At 31.7% G+C, this 19004-nt stretch overlaps 1 protein-coding gene across 2 annotated transcripts in view; it reads right to left on the minus strand.

Moving 5' to 3' along the window:
* The window catches only part of LOC139487436 (fibrillin-2-like), a 108108-nt gene extending 105279 nt beyond the window's left edge, over positions 1-2829 (minus strand). The window contains exon 1 of one of the 2 annotated variants that reach the window (XM_071272216.1): positions 2622-2829. The gene's annotated coding sequence lies outside the window, so the exon portion shown is untranslated. The remainder of the gene's footprint in view (positions 1-2621) is intronic. The other variant, XM_071272217.1, reaches the window with a different exon arrangement.
* Between the last annotated feature and the right edge of the window lie 16175 nt (positions 2830-19004).

Raw genomic sequence — 19004 nt, forward strand, 5'->3', positions numbered from 1 at the left:
ATGTCACATTGATACTTATAAAAAGTTTAATTCTTTTTGGTGCACATATTTCTGAATAAGACAGAAATATTAACACAATTATTTTGAAAAATACAAATTTTGACTTTTTTACCTTTTAATAGATTTTATAAAACAAAATATACTAAAGTCATGATAGTGATATCAAACCTAATATAATATACCTACGGAACACACTTTATCCTACGTATTTATCACGGATATATTTGTTGAACTTTAATAGTACAGGGATACAGGCGATCATTTATATATGGTAAATGATGTCATGAAGGCGCGCATAATTGCCGACTTTGTAGGACACAACTCGGAATCGGTCTCTTTCTTTTGAAATTATTCTGTAATTCTAAGTAGGATCATATAAGTGTTGATACAATTGCTGCTTGTATTCTAAACTCTTAACAAAAATAAAAGCAAATATCAACGCAGCTCATTGTTATTTGGTAGTTTACAGGCTCAAAAGAGAACATATTTTAACAACATTATTATTTTTTTTTTTTCAAATCACATCTTGTTAATGTTTTGTATCGACACATTCAGATTCGAACGCACTAAATATGTTTGCCATATTGTTACGTATTTTGGGTGTCTGTCTAAATGACTATTTTCCCAAATATTTTATTCATGTGTATCCTGATTTTGTAAACGTCTTCTTACTTGACATTAATTTTCCTTTCCAGATATATCTAAATCGGTTTAGTTTTATTTGGATGGAGTATATATACAGTCCGCCAAAAGTTAAGCACCATCGATATATAACTCACAATATTTTTTAACTATTGCGAAAAAAATATTAATGTTTGTTGTTATGAATTGCCTTTAACATACACTAAAAAATTCTTTACGGCCAAAAAGATTGAACTCCGATAAAGCAGTCAAACAACTTTTTTATTTATATTTAAGGGCATCTGCGCGGTTACAAACACACTGTTTCTCCTGGTGGTCGTGTTAGTGTGCGACAATTGGTTTTCGACTTCATAGAAGCAACCGAAGAGCAAGTCGTACTGTCCAAAGACATACCCTAACAGGCAGGCACTTTACATGCAGGTTTCAATAGGATAATGACTATATATGCTCGAACATGAGAAGCTGACAAACTCTCATTGGTCAGATGAGAGTCGATTTATGTTTCGACCAGTAGACGTCATATTACGAATTTCGCGGGGAAATAATACGGCCTATGACCAAACCAACATTTGCCCAATGATTTCATTCGGTCCTGGTGGTGTTGCAGTACGGGGTTGCTTCTTATACCGATGTAAGCTGAGTATGCATATCCTGCAGGGTCACATAAACGGACAGACATACAGACAGACAGAGGTTTAGTGCCTAAAACATTGTAGTCCTTCATTTTGATAATCCCCCGTTGCGTCAACATGGTCATGACCCTTGTACATGGACGACAACGCTAGACCACACTGGGCATGGATTGTAACCGAGTCAAAAGAGCAAAAATCCATTTACACTATCTTTTGGCCTTCCATGTTTCCATACCTAAACCCTATCGAGGAATAATTGATTTTTTTTTTAAATTGGAAAAAATTTCGATGCAATAATAATAGGTGGTGCTTACCTTTTAGCGTACTGTATACTTACTGTGCAAAATTACTCACTTTGTTTATATACAACCATGTACTGCTAATGACGTTGCTTCAAGGAGGGTATGGTCTCAATAATAACAAATAAAAGACTTTCAGTACTAATCCATTTTTATATCAATCTTTGATACTGTGATCGAAACTAGTATTATTTTTGCTTAACGCTTTCTTAAGAATAGTCATGTATGTTACTGTACCTCCGCTGACTCATATATGAAGTATGAATTTATTTCATGACACAATTATCCTTTAAACTTTTATAATACTTAAAACAAGCGCATTTGTAGTGCGATTTATTGCCTATTTTTTCATTTCAAAGCTACATTTTATTCCTTCAACACATCTAGTCATGGCATGTATGGCTGTAGATAGCCCTTGATAATAGTTTTCTTTTTTCATTTTCAAAAATACAAACTTAAAACTTAAATGATTTCACAAGACGTTTGTTGTTTTACAATACTGTTGGGTTTTGTTTTCTGAATAGAACTCTTTCATTTGCTGGTCATTAAACTGTTATTACAACATTTGTTTTGTCGCCTAAATTTTTATATAGAAGCTCCATCATAAATAAAGGCAACAGTACTATACCACTGTTCGAAAGTTTAAGAGAAAAAAACAAATCCGCGTTACAAACTAAACATGATGGATACCCATCAAATATAAGAGGAGAACTACGACACAACAGAAACACCATATTAAAATGTAACAAACACAGAAACGAACTATAATATAACAATGGCCATTTTCCTGACTTGGAACAGGACCTTTTAATAAATAAATGATGGGTTGAAACTGGTTTTGTGGCATGCCAAACTCCCGCTTTTATGGCAATGTCAAATATAACATTAACATGACAACATCACATGACAACAATACAACGGAAACAAATTAGAACATGCAGGACAGAGATACACACGAATAATAGCTAACAAAGGGTACCAGGTTTAAAATTTAATAAAAAATATTAATTATGTTTTTCAATTTCATAATGCAATAAAAAATACTCACAGATCAATCTCTTACCCACTATGGTCAAAATTTAACTGCAACTGCAGATTGCGGTTAAACGCGTTAAAATATTTTAAACGCTATGAGTTTCACCGTCCTACAATTTGGGTAATATGCAAATAATTCAGTAAAAATCAGAAACTTTCCCTAAATATAAAATTGTTCGGGACCCGGACGCATCAGCACGTAATTAGCTTCGGGTAACAATGTAAAACGGATATAAGAACCATGCATGTAATCTGAACGCTATCATTAGAAATATGAGATGTGGAAAACCAAAGAATTTACTTCAAGCTATTAATTGCTAATTTCTTAACTAGGCCAACAAATCGTTCAAGGTGAATATAAAATTGTATATATGTATATAAATAGTATGTAAGTTGATGTAACAGTAATATACGACAAAAACAATATGTTAAATCCTCAAAATACATATTTCATATACAAGGGTTATGAGCATATTATCGAAAGATTATTGTTGTTGTCAAAAGATACCAGTTTACAATTAATATAAACCTTTTTTATACAGGTAATATGTAAATAAAACATATTCAATTGCACATAACGATCTAACTCTAAAATGTTCATTTCAGTCATACGATTGAGGTAAAATAGGTAGACTCTTTATTCAGGAGTCCATCATACAAAAATGACGTAGCTGTGTTTCTAATAGTCACTATGAAATGATATCGAAAATAGCCAATATATGTCTATGCTAGTTATTTGTTTTTGTTAGGTTGCTGACCAATATAGGTTTGAACAGTGTACCAAACGTCTTCTTATTCACATCTCTTCTGTTGTGTATTTTACTCGCATACAAATATAGTGACAAAGTGTCCAAAACTCAAAGGTAAACCTATGTATACCAATGTCACTATATATTTCCAACTAAAATGTTTTTATTGTCTCGCCTTTTCCTTAATCACAATATACCACCTTTTGTCATTTATACAGTTCCTATATCAGAGACTGATTTAGCTTAGCAAATCACACTTCTGACCTATAACAAGATAATTGTTATAATTAAGAAGACATGGATTGCATGAATATATACTTTCATGATATGATAATTGATACGCTACAAATGTCCCTGGCTTTAAATTAATAACAAATTAGCACTAATCAAGCAACATAAAAAAACAGTTGTTGGCTTGACACGGGTTATTTTCTTCTCATATATTTTATGATAGTATGATACTTAACCCCTAACGGGAAGGATTGTGCCTTATATTCATATGATGAAGACAGACTTGGTGTCAATTACATTGGAATGTAATTAATTAAATTACACATTACATTTAACAATATTATACATGTATCTATAATGTATGTGTAAAATATTCATGTAAGCATATTTTAAGCGTTGCATTTGATAATCATTTTGATTTTAAATAGTTATTTTAATTATTTGTCAGTTAGTCTGAATCTTCTGGTCTGACAACAGCAATTGTAAATAGTCTTTCGACAGGAGTTATGTTGTGCAAGATATTGCTTGATCAGCACATGGAATTTTTATAATTAGAAAATCATTATATTGACAGGAGGGGAAATTTGTTCCCATTAGCTTGCCAATACATCAAAGGGTATTTTGACATCTCAGAAATGAACTTATTTGAATTAAACATAATATGAATAAAGAAGTTATAAATGAATTTTAAATATTTTTTTTAATTTACTTTAAAAATATTAAAAAGTGTGCTTGTCACAATATTGAATATTCTGTTTCGTACAAACAATTATATAATGTCTAAATATTAGCAATACTTTGCTAATTAGATAAAATATCTGTAATAGAGGCATTGCCCCTGGACATTTTAATCTGATTAATTGCTGTTTGTTTTTACAGCTGTTAATTTTTATTTCTATAATCCTTTTGTGTATACTAATTTGACAAAATGATTGTCTGCAGTGATTTTAAATTCTAAATGAACTGTCTGAGAAAGATGTTTTATTGTTTTTGTTTAACAAGGTGTTTATTACTTATCAATCTATGTAGTTAAAGATCTTTCTTAAAAACTAAACAACCCTTCTATATGATTATCACATTTTTTAAATTATAAGAATATTCCAATAAATGATATAAAAACTTCAGAATGAATTACAGACTTCATATATTAAAAAAGCAAACTATATTATTAAACACAAATCCTTAACTGTAACACCATAAAAGTAAATGTAATTGAAATGTAATTCAAAAGTAAGTCATCATTACATGCTTTTTTCAATGTAATTAATTAAATTACCATTACATGTAGATAAAAAATGCCCAATTACACATTACATTCATTTACATGGAAAATTGTAATGCATTACTCTTAATTACCATTACATTTTTAAATACCCAATCCCTGGATGAACACATAATCTTTCAATCAGTTTTTTGAAGTTAGGAGCTGGCATGTTAGTTAACTGCTAGTAGTCTGTTGTAATTTATGTATTGTTGGCATTTTGTTTATTTTCTTTGGTTACATATTCTGACATCAGACTCGGACTTCTTTTGAACTTTATTTTAATGTGCGTATTGTTATGCGTTTACTTTTCTACATTGGCTAGAGATATAGGGGGGCATAGATTTCATGCAAGCATACACATGCTATAACTGTTGTAAAAACAGTAATTTTATAGTTTATAATCAAACAAAAAGCTAGAGGTTATATTTATTGGTTATTTTAACTCAATGTCTTACAATATCTATCTAAATATACATGTAGGTAACAAGCTAGTTAAGGTATTAGACAGTGACTTACTAAGGATTTCTTTGATACAGAAATGATGGCATGTTTTTAAAATATTTATTTTTTTCTTTGTATTTTATTTGTTTTATAAATTCATTACAAAATGAAGAATCTCCCATTGTTGTGTTATTACACAGAGACTATAATATATAGGCTTTACTTTGTCAGCTTAGAACATTAACTAAGGTAATGGATGTACAATGATGTATTTGAAATGCATTATAATGACACATTACATTCAATTACTGGAGAAATTGTAATTAATTACGGTCAATTATGATAACATATTTCAATCACGCTATGTCTGGTTTGTTGTGAGTATTGTAAGAGTTAATTAATTAAGTATGTGTCATGATATAAACTATACTTCATATATTAGGCTAGGCAGCGGTAGGAACTAATACATAAAAGACCATTCTGTAGAAAGGGTCCACTGGAAATAAAAATAATTTCGGTAACTGTTTTAAAGAGTCCTAGAAAAAGATTCAGTACTGAAATGCCATTTTTTTAATTATTTATTATTATAGAGATCGTACGACGAACACTCAGTCTCGGAAGTAATGTTAAGTAGATTCAATGATGCAACGTTATAGACAGCGTCCATGGTTGTATATAAAATACTGAGTAAATGTGCAGTTAGTGAATACAGTCTTCACAACAAAAAAATGTACAAAATAAGCCTACAATCTCCAAAATATTAGCAATTACAACATTGTGTCTTTTAAATGAACAACACCAGGTTTTGAGTTTTGTTTATTACGTCATTTGGAATGTAGGCATTATAATCATTAACCTCATTTTTCAGAAAAATCAGTAGGACAAATTTGAGGTTATTACATATGCAAATGATATGCCAAACCCAACATTTTCGTATCAAATTTGTGTTAATTAAAATCAACTTTAATATAAGCCGACTTATAATTGCAGAATAATTTTGAAAGAATGTCATTTAACCCAACATTCCACTTCCGAGTTATGTCCTTCGCCCAAAAGAATTCGCCACCCTTCATGACGTCATTCACCAGATAGATTGGATCGCCTGAATACATGCACTTTTAAAGTTAAACACGCATCTTTGTGATCGTCATTACGAATGATTAACTAGACATACTGTTTGTTTATAAATAGTATAGTATCATAAATTTAATATCACTTAAGCATGTTTTACAAAAAGTTTTTTTTTTTTAATATTTTCTTTTGTCAGCTTTCATATTGTATTACGAACATTAACATTAAAACACTTTTATTTCTAAATAATCTGGTCAGTGTTCTCGTATAACTTTCAAATTGTCACGTTAAGATATAAATATCGCATAGTTTAAGTTGTTTTGTTGTAACACTGTAAGGTCAAGTTTCAAAATATTAAATGGGGCATATCAAGGAAGTATTCTTAATTGCTAAAGATTCACCGAAAACAAGAATAAAATATCAAGTATTTGTACAAAAAAAACTAAAACGTTGAAAATTTTGTAAAGTGGTAAAGGTAAGTTTTATCTGTGCCACCCTTTTGTTCCCAATACAAAACGGCTGTCAGTTTACCTTCATTTGCTATAAAAACAATACGATATGGTATAGCTGAAAATGAAAAATTTCCACCGATGAGGTAGACTCCAGCAATTACTGGTCGCTGTACAACCATCAATAATGAACAAAACCGATACCACATATCAAGTTTAATGAGCCCGACAGGACAAATTGAAAACATTTTAAAAGCGAAACTAACAGAAAAAAACAAAAACAAAACAAATCTTATATACCATGTATACAGCCAGCTATATAAATTACATAATATACGGATAGAACTTTTAGATACATTCCGAATGCAGTGGAACTAAGCAATCTTGTAGGTGGCTAATCCTCGCTTTTGACGGTTGGGATGCACCAAAACAGTAAACCAAATTATATATTTTATTCATTAGATTGACACAAAGCATGTTGTTTGTCTTATTGTTGTTTTGATTTTGTTACCTTGACTTTCTCAGGATGTTTCTGACTTATGAGGTTTACGTAACCTTCTTTGTCATCAGCTTCTCTCAATATATGCCAATACCCTTGGAAAATGGGATAGAAGGTGATATACTGTGGCTTCATTATTATTTGTTGGATACCAATTTTCGTGGGTTTCATGGATACAGGTGAACCACGAATTCAAATCTTCAACGAATAAAATAGTTTCTATAGGCTTTGTATACAGAGATTGGCAAAACCACGAAATCACACATCTACGAATATGCAAGTTTTCGGCAATCAACGAAAATTGATACCCACGAAAATACATGAATCCACAGTCATGACAGTATGTCATATTAAGTGGTATGTACATATAGATCTATATATAAAATAGGAGATGTGGTATGATTGCCAATGAGACAACTGTCAATAAGAGACCAAAATGACACAGACATTAACAACTATAAGTCACCATACGGCCTTAAACAATGAGCAAAGCCCATACCGCATAGTCAGCTATAAAAGGCCCGGTATGACAATGTAAAACAATTCAAACAAGAAAACTAACAGCCTCATTTACATCAAAAAAATATGAACGAAAAACAAATATGTAACACATAAACAAACGACAACCACCGAGTTAAAGACTCCTGACTTGGGACAGGCACATACATAAATAATGTGTCGGGGTTAAACATGTTACCTAGATCCCAACCCTCCCCTAACCTCGGACACTGGTAAAACAGTACAACATAAGAACGAACTAAAAAAATCAGATGGACAAAAAATACAAGTGGACGTGGCCGGGTTCTTGTACATACCGACTACACAAAGGCACAATGAACAGATCTGAGAGTACTCGCAGTTATCTGACAGCTAGTTCAAAGTCACTTACAACTAATAAAAAAAAATGCATCTTAAACTAAACTATCAATCCGTACACATCCAACATTCAATGAATTTAGTGTAAAGACGTCATAAACAGTCAGTGAAAAACATGACCTTGTGCAATGCCAAGTTACAGGTATCGACTAATTGTAGATCCATGAATGTGTATAGGTATATAACATACTAGTAATATTTAGTTTGCTTTAAATTTACTGATAACAAAATCAATATTTATACCAATAAAAAAAATATTCAATGCTATATGGTCTGCTAGTCAGGATTCGCATTTTTACTTTAGAGTTCATATACTATGTGTTTATAGTGGTTTTAGATGACATGTTGTTTTTTTGTGACAATAAACCTGAATAAAACCATAGTTATAAGACCTAAATGCTTAACCCCTAATGGGAAGAAATATGCTTGATATTCATATTATAAAGACATAGGTCTGTGCCTGGCACTTCAGTAATTAATTTATGTATCGTGGTCATTTTGTTTAGTTTCTTTTGATATATATTCTGACATCGAATTCGGTCCATTAAGACTAACCTAGTAAACATTTTTCTTTAACTGTAGCACGCCTCCGTGTGTGGGAGTTTCTCGCTGCAATAAAGCTATTTGGTCGGGTTGTTGTCTCTTTGAAACATTGTTCATTTCTATTCTCAATTTTACTCGTTTCCATCAATGGCTACTTATACTATTTTGTGTTTTATAGACAGAATGAATCAACTGATAAGGACCATTCCTCTAACTGCAATTGTAACACAATTGTGTTCCATACGTTAATCATCAGGAAGTTATTAAATACAGCAAATCCGAAACAATTATATGTAACCTTCAGACACTTAATAATAATGTATACGAATATTATAGACATATATCCTACAGCCATAAATGACCATGTACATGTATCCGTCAGGGGTTAATTGCATAGTTTGACAATTAACCACAGACTAGTCTTACTCAACAACAAGACTACTACGTAACCGGCCTACAGCTATGGACATTTGTATGGACCACTGGACTATATAAGATCCCTCAATGGACTTCAAGAACACAATTCGATTAGGACAGATTGGTACCAAAGATTCCGCCAAGGTCTCCCCCTCGTGGGTAGGCTGGAACTCATGCGCTTAATATCCGAAATACTCTAACAGGAACGAACAGTTATACCACTATACGATCACGTGCCCGTGTGAGATATTGAACATTCGAACAATTCAACTTTAAAGACAGTGTGTGAACAATCGAACATTTGAACTTTAAAAACATTCTTGACTTTGTAATTACATAATAAAATATATTTAATCATAATGACTTTGTCACACAATGACATATGTGGTCGATAAACATATAAATCAATAGTGTCTGTTTGTATGATTCGCATATTCGCCTTGGAATTCAAATAAAAAAAACATTTAAGTTTACTATGTATTACTAGTGTTTTTTTGTTTTGTTTTTTAAATAAAGAACCGTTGTTTCTTAGTCAACTTTAAACACGAATGAAACTCTCGTTAACCGTTTTAGATATAGTTTATTCGTTTACTGTGTTTGAGCTTTTAATTTTGCCATTTGATAAGGGACTTTCTGTTTTGAATTTTCCTCGGAGTTCAGTTTTTTATCATACTTTTTTCTAAAAATGTCTATTAATACCATATTTTATTTTATAGACATAATGAATCAACTGGTATGGACCATTCTTCTAACTACAATGAACTTATTATGTGGGGTCGAGTGCCAGCTATTGGGTTGGTAAATTTAATTAGACATTCGTTTTGACCTACCCCATTATTATTACACTTTCAAGTAACAATAACTATTAATTTTAATAATGATAAAGAAATTTACAATGATTTTTTATCCATCATATTCAGGACTAAATGCATTTATACTGACGGACTTGAAAAACGCAACTAACTTATTTGACGATTGTTTTAAGCAAGACATGATTGCTTTTCAAATAAGTACTATTCATACTTCTTTCTGTTTAACAAAATAAATATCTGACTAGCGCGAATTTCTTAAAGCAAAATTTTAAACCCATAAATGATTATAAGCTTATTTCTAAGTGATACAATTTTTTCAATTCATATGTTCACTAAAATCAGTTGAAAAAATATCCATATTCATGACATTTGCATGATATTGCAAAGACTGAACAACAAAAGTCCAAATAGGCACATAACAAAATTGCAAAAAGAAAAAGGAATGGTGATGTAACCAGATAATTGGACGTCAGAAACGCTCCTTTTTGACCATCAAACAACGATACAGGCAGATTTGATTTGTTAATGACCATCAATGACCAGATCAATTTGTAGTAAAAACGCCACGTCTAAAGAATATTTGATTACCGACGTTATTTGCGGGACACGTTAACGGCCACATCGTCAACTGCTAATTAAATCGTCGAATGCAGACAGATGCATGCCATAGATATAAGAAGATGTGGTATGAGTGCCAATGAGACAACTCCCCATCCAAGTCACAATTTATCAAAGTGAACCATTATATTTCAAATTTATATACTTAAATTCAACTGAAAAAAAACCACAATTTTATGAATATAACAAAAGCATATTCAACAAGTAAACAAAAGAACTCAAAACATGCCCAACATAATTGGTTGACCTCTCTGACAATCATTTTGGTGTATGTTACATGCAGTCATAGCCTTCGACGTTGATACATCCATTGATACGTGGTAAACCTGAGTTTCAGTGCATACCAAATGATTCGACCATAAAAGATGACGTTATCAATTTAACTTTTGAACTGTAATTAATTTAGACAATGAAGTAATAAATTAAAAGGTATGTTCATACGTACCTTATATCTTATTTTTGACCTAACTATCTTTATTTGATTTGCGTATACTTTCGACAAGTCAAACGAATAAAGGACGATGAAAGATTATTCCCTCGAAACTTGTTTATGACGGCCAGGGTACTATTTGGTTAAATGACATAGACTGTTTTGGTTCAGAAAGTAAATAACTCTATCGAAACATCGCATTGTCATCACTCTGAAGATATGAATAAATGAAATGTATGTTCATACGTACCTTATATCTTAATTTTGGCCTAACTATCTTTAGGTGATTTGCGTATACTTTCGACAAGTCAAACGAATAAAGGACGATTGGAAATTTATCATGAAGGTGAATGGGGAACAGTTTTTGATAATCAGTTTGAAAATGTTGATGCAGAGGTGGCATGTCGACAGCTCGGATATTGGTGTGTATTGATTTTGAAGCAGTTACAAAATATAAAAATCAATTCCAATAAGTCCATTTGTCACAATTTATGGCCTTTGTATTAGGGTTCATCTAAGGTTCAAAAGTTTAAATTATAAATGTAATATCAAAAAATGTTTGATCGACAGCTAATTTTTTACACAAAAATCTGTATTCGATACTATATAATTAGTTTCGTAAGCTAATTTCAAAAGTATTTAGCATATGCAGATCTTTATGTAGTCCGTCCTTCTTTCATTCATACAATCATTATGTTATTTAATTGGTCTATCATTCCTTATTCTGCTATTAACTCAATCTGTCGTTCCGTTCTTCATTCTGTCATTCTATCAGTATCTCATTCCACCATCCAGTCATACAGTTTTTCACCATTCCGTTATGAATTCATTCAATCATTCTGTTATTTCATTTTTCTGTCATCCTAGAACACGAACATTTATTCGAAAAAAAGATAAAATTGCATTCCGATAGATAACCGTAATTTTGCGAAATAAAAAGTCCATGGATATTATGAAAAGAGTAGGTCCGGTAAGGGCCGATTTTGGCCTCAAATTCCAGGAGTGTCTAATTCAGTTGATTCAACTAGTTTGTGTGAAAGATTTTAACTGATTTAGTCATTCAAAACGCTCCGATTAATACCTAGATGTGAAAAACTCTATCAAATATGCCAAAAAATGTCACTTTTCAGATCGTTTTTGTCAAATATTAAAGTGGCCGCATCCGTGTTCATCCTCAACCTTTTTATATGTTGTGTATTATCATCTAATACAACTACATTTTAATATAAAGAATGGACACAAATGTGGCCACTTTCATTTAAGGCGAAAACCGTCTAAAATTTAGTTTAAAATTTAACTAAATTGCTAAAACTGTGCAGATTTGAGTAATTTCGCATGACTTAATGATGCTAGTACTCGACATATGTGCATTTTATTGTCAAAAACAGCCAATATTCATGCAGCAGAAACATTCTACTTTCCAATAAATAACTGCTATATTTAGGGGAAAAAAGGGTTTTACTGGACCTTCTCCTTTATCAACAAACAGCTGATATTTTCTCTGAATACCATGAAAACTGTAATCATGCGTTCTGTCGTGCTTTCTTAAAGTGAAGTTGAAAGCATGTTCGTCTGAGTTGTGGTACAATTATATCTCAAAAACCAATAATTTGCTTAACATAATATCATTTTAGTAAAAAAAAAACTTCCTTTGTAAATAGACACATGTGGTTACCATCGAGCTTTTACATAACTTATATGTTTGACTTATTCGTGATATTCTGATACACCAAGTCACCAAGTTTTACACTGATATTATATCCAATTGATTTACTTGAAAATTAGATTGTTTCTTCCCAATATTGTCTTTGTACAAACACGTTTTCTTCGTGTAATCAACTAGACATTAGAAGTACTTGACAAAAAAGTAAATGACTGAACGGAAATATAAAACAAAAGATGTGGTATGCTTGGCAATAAGACAATTGTCCACAATAGACCAGCATGACACAGACATTAACAATTAAAGAGTAGTAGAACCTCTCAACCAATGTTTTTTGTACGGGACGTGAATGATTGAGTATTCCACTTTAGAGTAATAAACAGAATATAAATTACAGAACCAAAAGTAGGGAATATGTAACCCCTTGTATCTTTCATTTATTTATAGCTCCGGAAAGATTATTCCCTCGAAACTTGTTTATGACGGCCAGGGTACTATTTGGTTAAATGACATAGACTGTTTTGGTTCAGAAAGTAAATTACTGAACTGTACACACTCTATCGAAACATCGCATTGTCATCACTCTGAAGATGTTGGCGTCCATTGTTTTCTCAACTGTCCAGCAGAAGAAGATGAAGGTATGATAGAGTTTTAAACAAACTTTCGTCTGTCATAAAAGTGAGAGGTTTAGTAACCTATAAACCAGGTTTAATCCACCATTCTTACATAAGAAAATGTCTGTACCAAGTTAGGAATTTGATAGTTGTTACCTGTTTGTTTTGTGTGTTTAAATTTTTGAGTTTGCCATTTGATACGGGACTTACCAATCAGTAATTTTGGCATTAAACTTTATAGTATAAAATGTGCATTCCTGGATATTTTGATTATACCGAACTTCCTCTTACTTGTTAAATTTACAAGAAATCTACCCGTAAATTTGTGTTTAATTATAGCCAATTGTGTAAAGATGTTAATATCAGTGAAAATACACCTACTTCATGTAATTGCAGTAATTCTGAATACATTTATGGACCCATTTCCCATGTTATAACAGGAGATCTTAATATCGTTCAAGACCGAGAGTTAAACTAATTCCTCAGTAAAGGACCTAAATATCGTCCCCCGTCAATTATTAATTGGAATGAGTGTCGTGATATCATCAACGCCTCACTCCGTACTTACTGTTTGAAATGGATAAAACGGGAAAAAGCTGACAAAAAATCTTTGGACTCTTTTTTTAATTCAGTAATGAACATAGTTGATATACGTATTCAACATTTTAAAGAACATTTTACACTTAACAATAAGTGCAATAAACCTATTTCTCGTACCAAGGAATTTGTTTTTGTCCCGGCCGATAAAGCTGCTAACAATATTATTATTGTTTGACGTAAATTTTACATTGAGATTTTACAAAAAAAAAATCACCTATTCATTAACATTCCAACTGACTCCATTTTCAGAAAACGACATCTGTAACAAACATAAACTTTTAGCTACCGCTTTACAAGCAGAACCAAAAACAATGAAAGTCCCAACTATGTTTTGACTTCCGAAACTACACAAAACACCTTACAAATATAGATTTATTTCGTCTTCAAGCCATTGTTCCACTACTAAATTATCTATTCTTCTTAACAGTACACTTATAACCTGATAATAAATTGTTCAAATAAGGCCTTCAAAAATAGTGGAATTAATTACTTTTTGAGTGTCAAAAACTCGTTGGAAGTACTTGATAAATTGCATGCCTACATGTATATTGGTGATTTTTGAATCTGTTCAAAGTTTTGATTTTTCTACCCTATATACCACATTGCCTCACATGCTCATTAAGAAAAAAATCACACACCTAATTAAATGCATATAAAAAGTCAGAATGTGAATATATATGTTCAAACTCTTTTAGGTAATTTTTTAGTAGCAATAAACAAAAAAACTATGTCAATTGGACATGCTTTGATACTATATCTGCCCTTGAATTTTTACTTGATAACATTTTTGTTCGCGTATATCGTCAGGTTATCGGAATTCCAATGGGGACTAGCTGTGCGGACCTGTCTTTGTATTGCTATGAGTTACAATTTATGACAAAAATCAGCAAAGACCCATAGAAACAACATCTGATACACAAATTTAATAATACTTTTAGATATTTGGATGATATTTTGGCTCTCAATTATGACGACTTCAGCATGTATACTAAAGAAATTTATCCTGTTGAACTTACTTTAAATAAAGCTAGCACTAACAATGACCACTGCCCTTTCCTCGATCTTGATATGTATATATATATATATATATCATTAACGGAAAGCTTAATACTAAAATTGTTGATAAAAGAGATGATTTCTCTTTTCCTATCGTTAATTATCCATTTTAGATGGACCAGTGACGTTCCCTTGTCACCATCTTACGGTGTTTATATATCTCAACTTGTACGATTCGCTCGTGTATGTAACAATGTTTTAGATTTTAACGAGAGAAATTTATGTATTACTGAAAAACTATTACACCAGGGTTTTCGATATAAACTGGTCAAAGCATTTACTAAATTTTATCATCGGTATAAGGACATCATTTGGAAATATAGCTCAACATGCAGACTTCTTATACGTTCAGGTATTTCACATCCAATATTTTATAGAAATATTATTTATAAAGCACAAAAATGTCAGTATTCACCACAGAAGCTAACAAAATCTTTCAATAGACTTATTAAGAAGGGATATAGTTACGATACTTTGTCAGGTCATTAAAGATTGCATATTTTGGCGTTGATATTGATTCACTTATAGGGTCTTTGCATCGGAACTAAACACATCTATTATTAATAAACCAGTTGTTGGCATGACACGGGTTATGTTCTTCTCATATATGGTATGATGGTATGATACTAAACCCCTCACGGGGAGGATTGTGCCTGATATTCATATGATGAAGACATAATTTCTCGATCAGTTTAATTGAAGTCTGGAGCTGGCATGTCAGTTAACTGCTAGTTGTCTGATGTTATTTATGTATTATTGTCATTAGGTCTTTCCACCTTTCCGTGGAAAGACCTATTGGATTTCTTCTTCTGATTATTATTATTTTTTTTTTTCTTCCGCCAACTTTTTTTTCCTTCGCATTTTGTTTTTGTTTCGAAAGATGTCGCTTAGACATATGGTATATAATATCGAACAGTTATAAAACTTTTGTAACTGACACCACGTAACCAAAATCTTTTCAATGTAAGAGTTATCTGCCCGAACACTGTTTTTCTTGTGATCGCTTAATATTCGCAACCGTATAAGAAACCGACAAATTTATTTTAACAAATTGCTCGTTATATCCTCAGGATGATTTGATTTATTTTGACCGAAACTATCCGGAGACTCCATATGAGAGTAATTTCCCCTTTTGTATTTGATATAAGTGAAATGTACTTTCAACTGGAAAACCATAAGTGATAAAGGTCTAGGGTCTTTTGATTTGAGGTCCTTGGTCCAAAAAAATAGAAATGAGGTCAAGGTCAAAGGTCAAGGTCATGTTCAAAATTGTGATTTTGGCTTGTGATCTCTTATTTTCAGAAATCTTATAAGATATCGACAAAATATTTTCACACAATTGTTAGTTGCAACATGTCGTAACACGTAAATATTAGTTGAAAGAGTATGTAGACATTTGAGGTGAGTTTTCCCCCCTTTTTATATCTAACATTAGTTGTATGGTAATATAACTCATTAACACTATAAGGTAGAGGCCTAGAGTCTTTTGATTTGAGGTCCTTGGCTGATGACCTTGGAATTGAGCTCAAGGTCATAGGTAAATTTAACGTTCTAGTAAGTAAGTAAGTAAGTAAATTTTATTTAGAGTCGGCATATATATACATTATAACAGAGAAAACATGAGCTCTGGTGAGCTCTTTAACCGACTATCACATAAAAAACATGCAGCATCATGCAAATACTACCAAATAAAACTAAAAAAAACATGCAATGTAATGAAAGCAACTCTATTTGATTTGTGAGTCTCCAGAGTCAAAGTTCATGTGGCAAACGCCTCTATGAGCATTGAAACGGGGGAATCAGCAAATCACTTGGGATCATAAAATATAACAGACTAAAAGCATAAAAACAATAAATAAATAAATATAAGCACTAGCATTTAATGGCAGATATATTAAAAAAAAATGCATAAAAAGCAGAGCAAAAGGCCATTATAAAAAGAAAGAAAGAAATTTAAGCTTTGAGACAGCACTGGGTGGAAACGACATGAACTGCAGTAACAGTTTTGACCCCCACACCAGGAATTTATATAATTCCTAAACTGGTCAAAAGAAGTCATGAGTCTAGCCTCATTAGGAAGTGAGTTCCATACTTGTGCTGCCTCAAATCTAAAGGATCTTTTACCATAACTGGAGGTTCTAGGTCTAGGTACCTCAGCAGTGTTTACATACCTGAAATTATATGAACTATTTTTTATTACAACTAAATCTTGAATAAATAAAGGACATTTTTTATTAATTATTTTAAAGGTCTCCAAGGCAATTGAGCGCATTCTACGAGTTGTTAATGATGAAAGGTTCGAAATCTGCAGGAGTGTTTCGTATGAGCTCTGATGGTCTTCATAAATAAATCGAAGCGCTCTTTCTTGTATTTTTTCTATTTTCCTGGTATTTTGTTCCCCACAGAAATGCCAAGTCAAAGGGCAATAACTAAAGTTTGACATAATAAAAGAGTAGTAAATTGTAAGCTTACTAAGTTTGTTTAGATGTTTCCCAAATCTTTTCAAAACATTTAATTGCCTTGCAGCCTTTTTACAAATATTTGAAATGTGTAAATTAAAGTTTAATTTAAAATCAATCGTAACTCCAAGTAGTTTAACCTCATCCTCACATGATATAGAAATACCATTCAAATCAAACACAATCTTTTTATCATGTGTTTTTTTTTTTTTGCCAAGAGAGATAGCTTGAAATTTCTCTGGGTTGGCCTGCATTTTATTGGAAGAAAACCACTGTATTAAAAAATTGCTGTCTTCCTCAAGAGCAGAAATTACATCTTGTAAGGAATTTCCAGACTTTGACAAAGTATTGCCATCAGCATAATTATATAAAGAACAATTTTTTACAAAACAGAACAAATCATTAATAAAAATATTAAATAGGATGGGTCCAAGGATAGAACCTTGTGGTACCCCTTTAAATATGTCAAGCATACCACTTAAATTTTGGTTTACTTTCACACACTGTTTTCTTTTTGTTAAATAACTATATAACATATCAAGTGATGATTTGGATAGACCATAAGCTTTTAGTTTCAGTAGCAGTAAGTCATGGGGGAGACAGTCAAATGTTTTTGACAAGTCCATAAGGATAGCTGCAAGGTATTTATTTTTATCTAAGGCTAATTTCCAATCTTCAATTACTCTTAATAAAGTTGACTGACATCCAAAACCAGATCTAAAAACTGCCAAAAAAGGACTGAAGATTTTATCAAGATTTTACCCTTTGCTTTTACCTCATATGTATACATGATAAAGCCATGGGGCTTTTTGCATTAGGTTGCAAGCAATGTGATCTAGAAAAAGCCAACCGGAGGTGACAATTAGTAAACCGGAAGTAGCTATTTTTTGTACTAAATTAATGTAAAAGTATATAGAACCATATATTTTTGGAATCAGTGTCAAGTAAACTATAAAAAAATACAGGAAGTAACATCTTTTAAACCGGAAGTAAAGAATGATTTCCCTTATTTATATCTTTTTGTATAGAAACCATATTTTTTTGGAATCAGCGTTCAATAAGCTGTCATTTGACGCTAAAATTGACATTTAAAACCAAATTTGAATATTTTCATATAAAAAAATATCTTTACTGGTGGAAAGACCATCAATGGTTCTCTGAACAATTGGTTTTTAATTTTGTTAATTTTCTTTGGTTACATCTTCTAACATCAGACTCGGACTTCTCTTGTACAGAATTTTAATGTGCGTATTGTTATGCGTTTACTTTTCTGCATTGGCTAGAGGTATAGGGGAGGGTTGAGTTCTCACAAACATGTTTAACCCCGCCGCATTTTTTCGCCTGTCCCAAGTCAGTAGCCTCCGGCCTTTGTTAGTCTTGTATTAAAATTAATGAAACCCAACAATCTATATTGTCTGTTTTATGGTCGGATTGTTGTCTCTTTCACACATTCCATTCTCAATTTTATATCAATTATTTTAAATTATTAATCAATTGAATTGTGGGCATACCAAACGCTGAAAGTGTTGATATGATCAACTTAAATAATTCTGTTTCATAATCACTACTATCCTTAACATTAATTTGAATAAACAAAATAAACT

Source organism: Mytilus edulis, chromosome 9 (genome assembly GCF_963676685.1).
Source record: "Mytilus edulis chromosome 9, xbMytEdul2.2, whole genome shotgun sequence".
Lineage (NCBI taxonomy): Eukaryota > Metazoa > Mollusca > Bivalvia > Mytilida > Mytilidae > Mytilus > Mytilus edulis.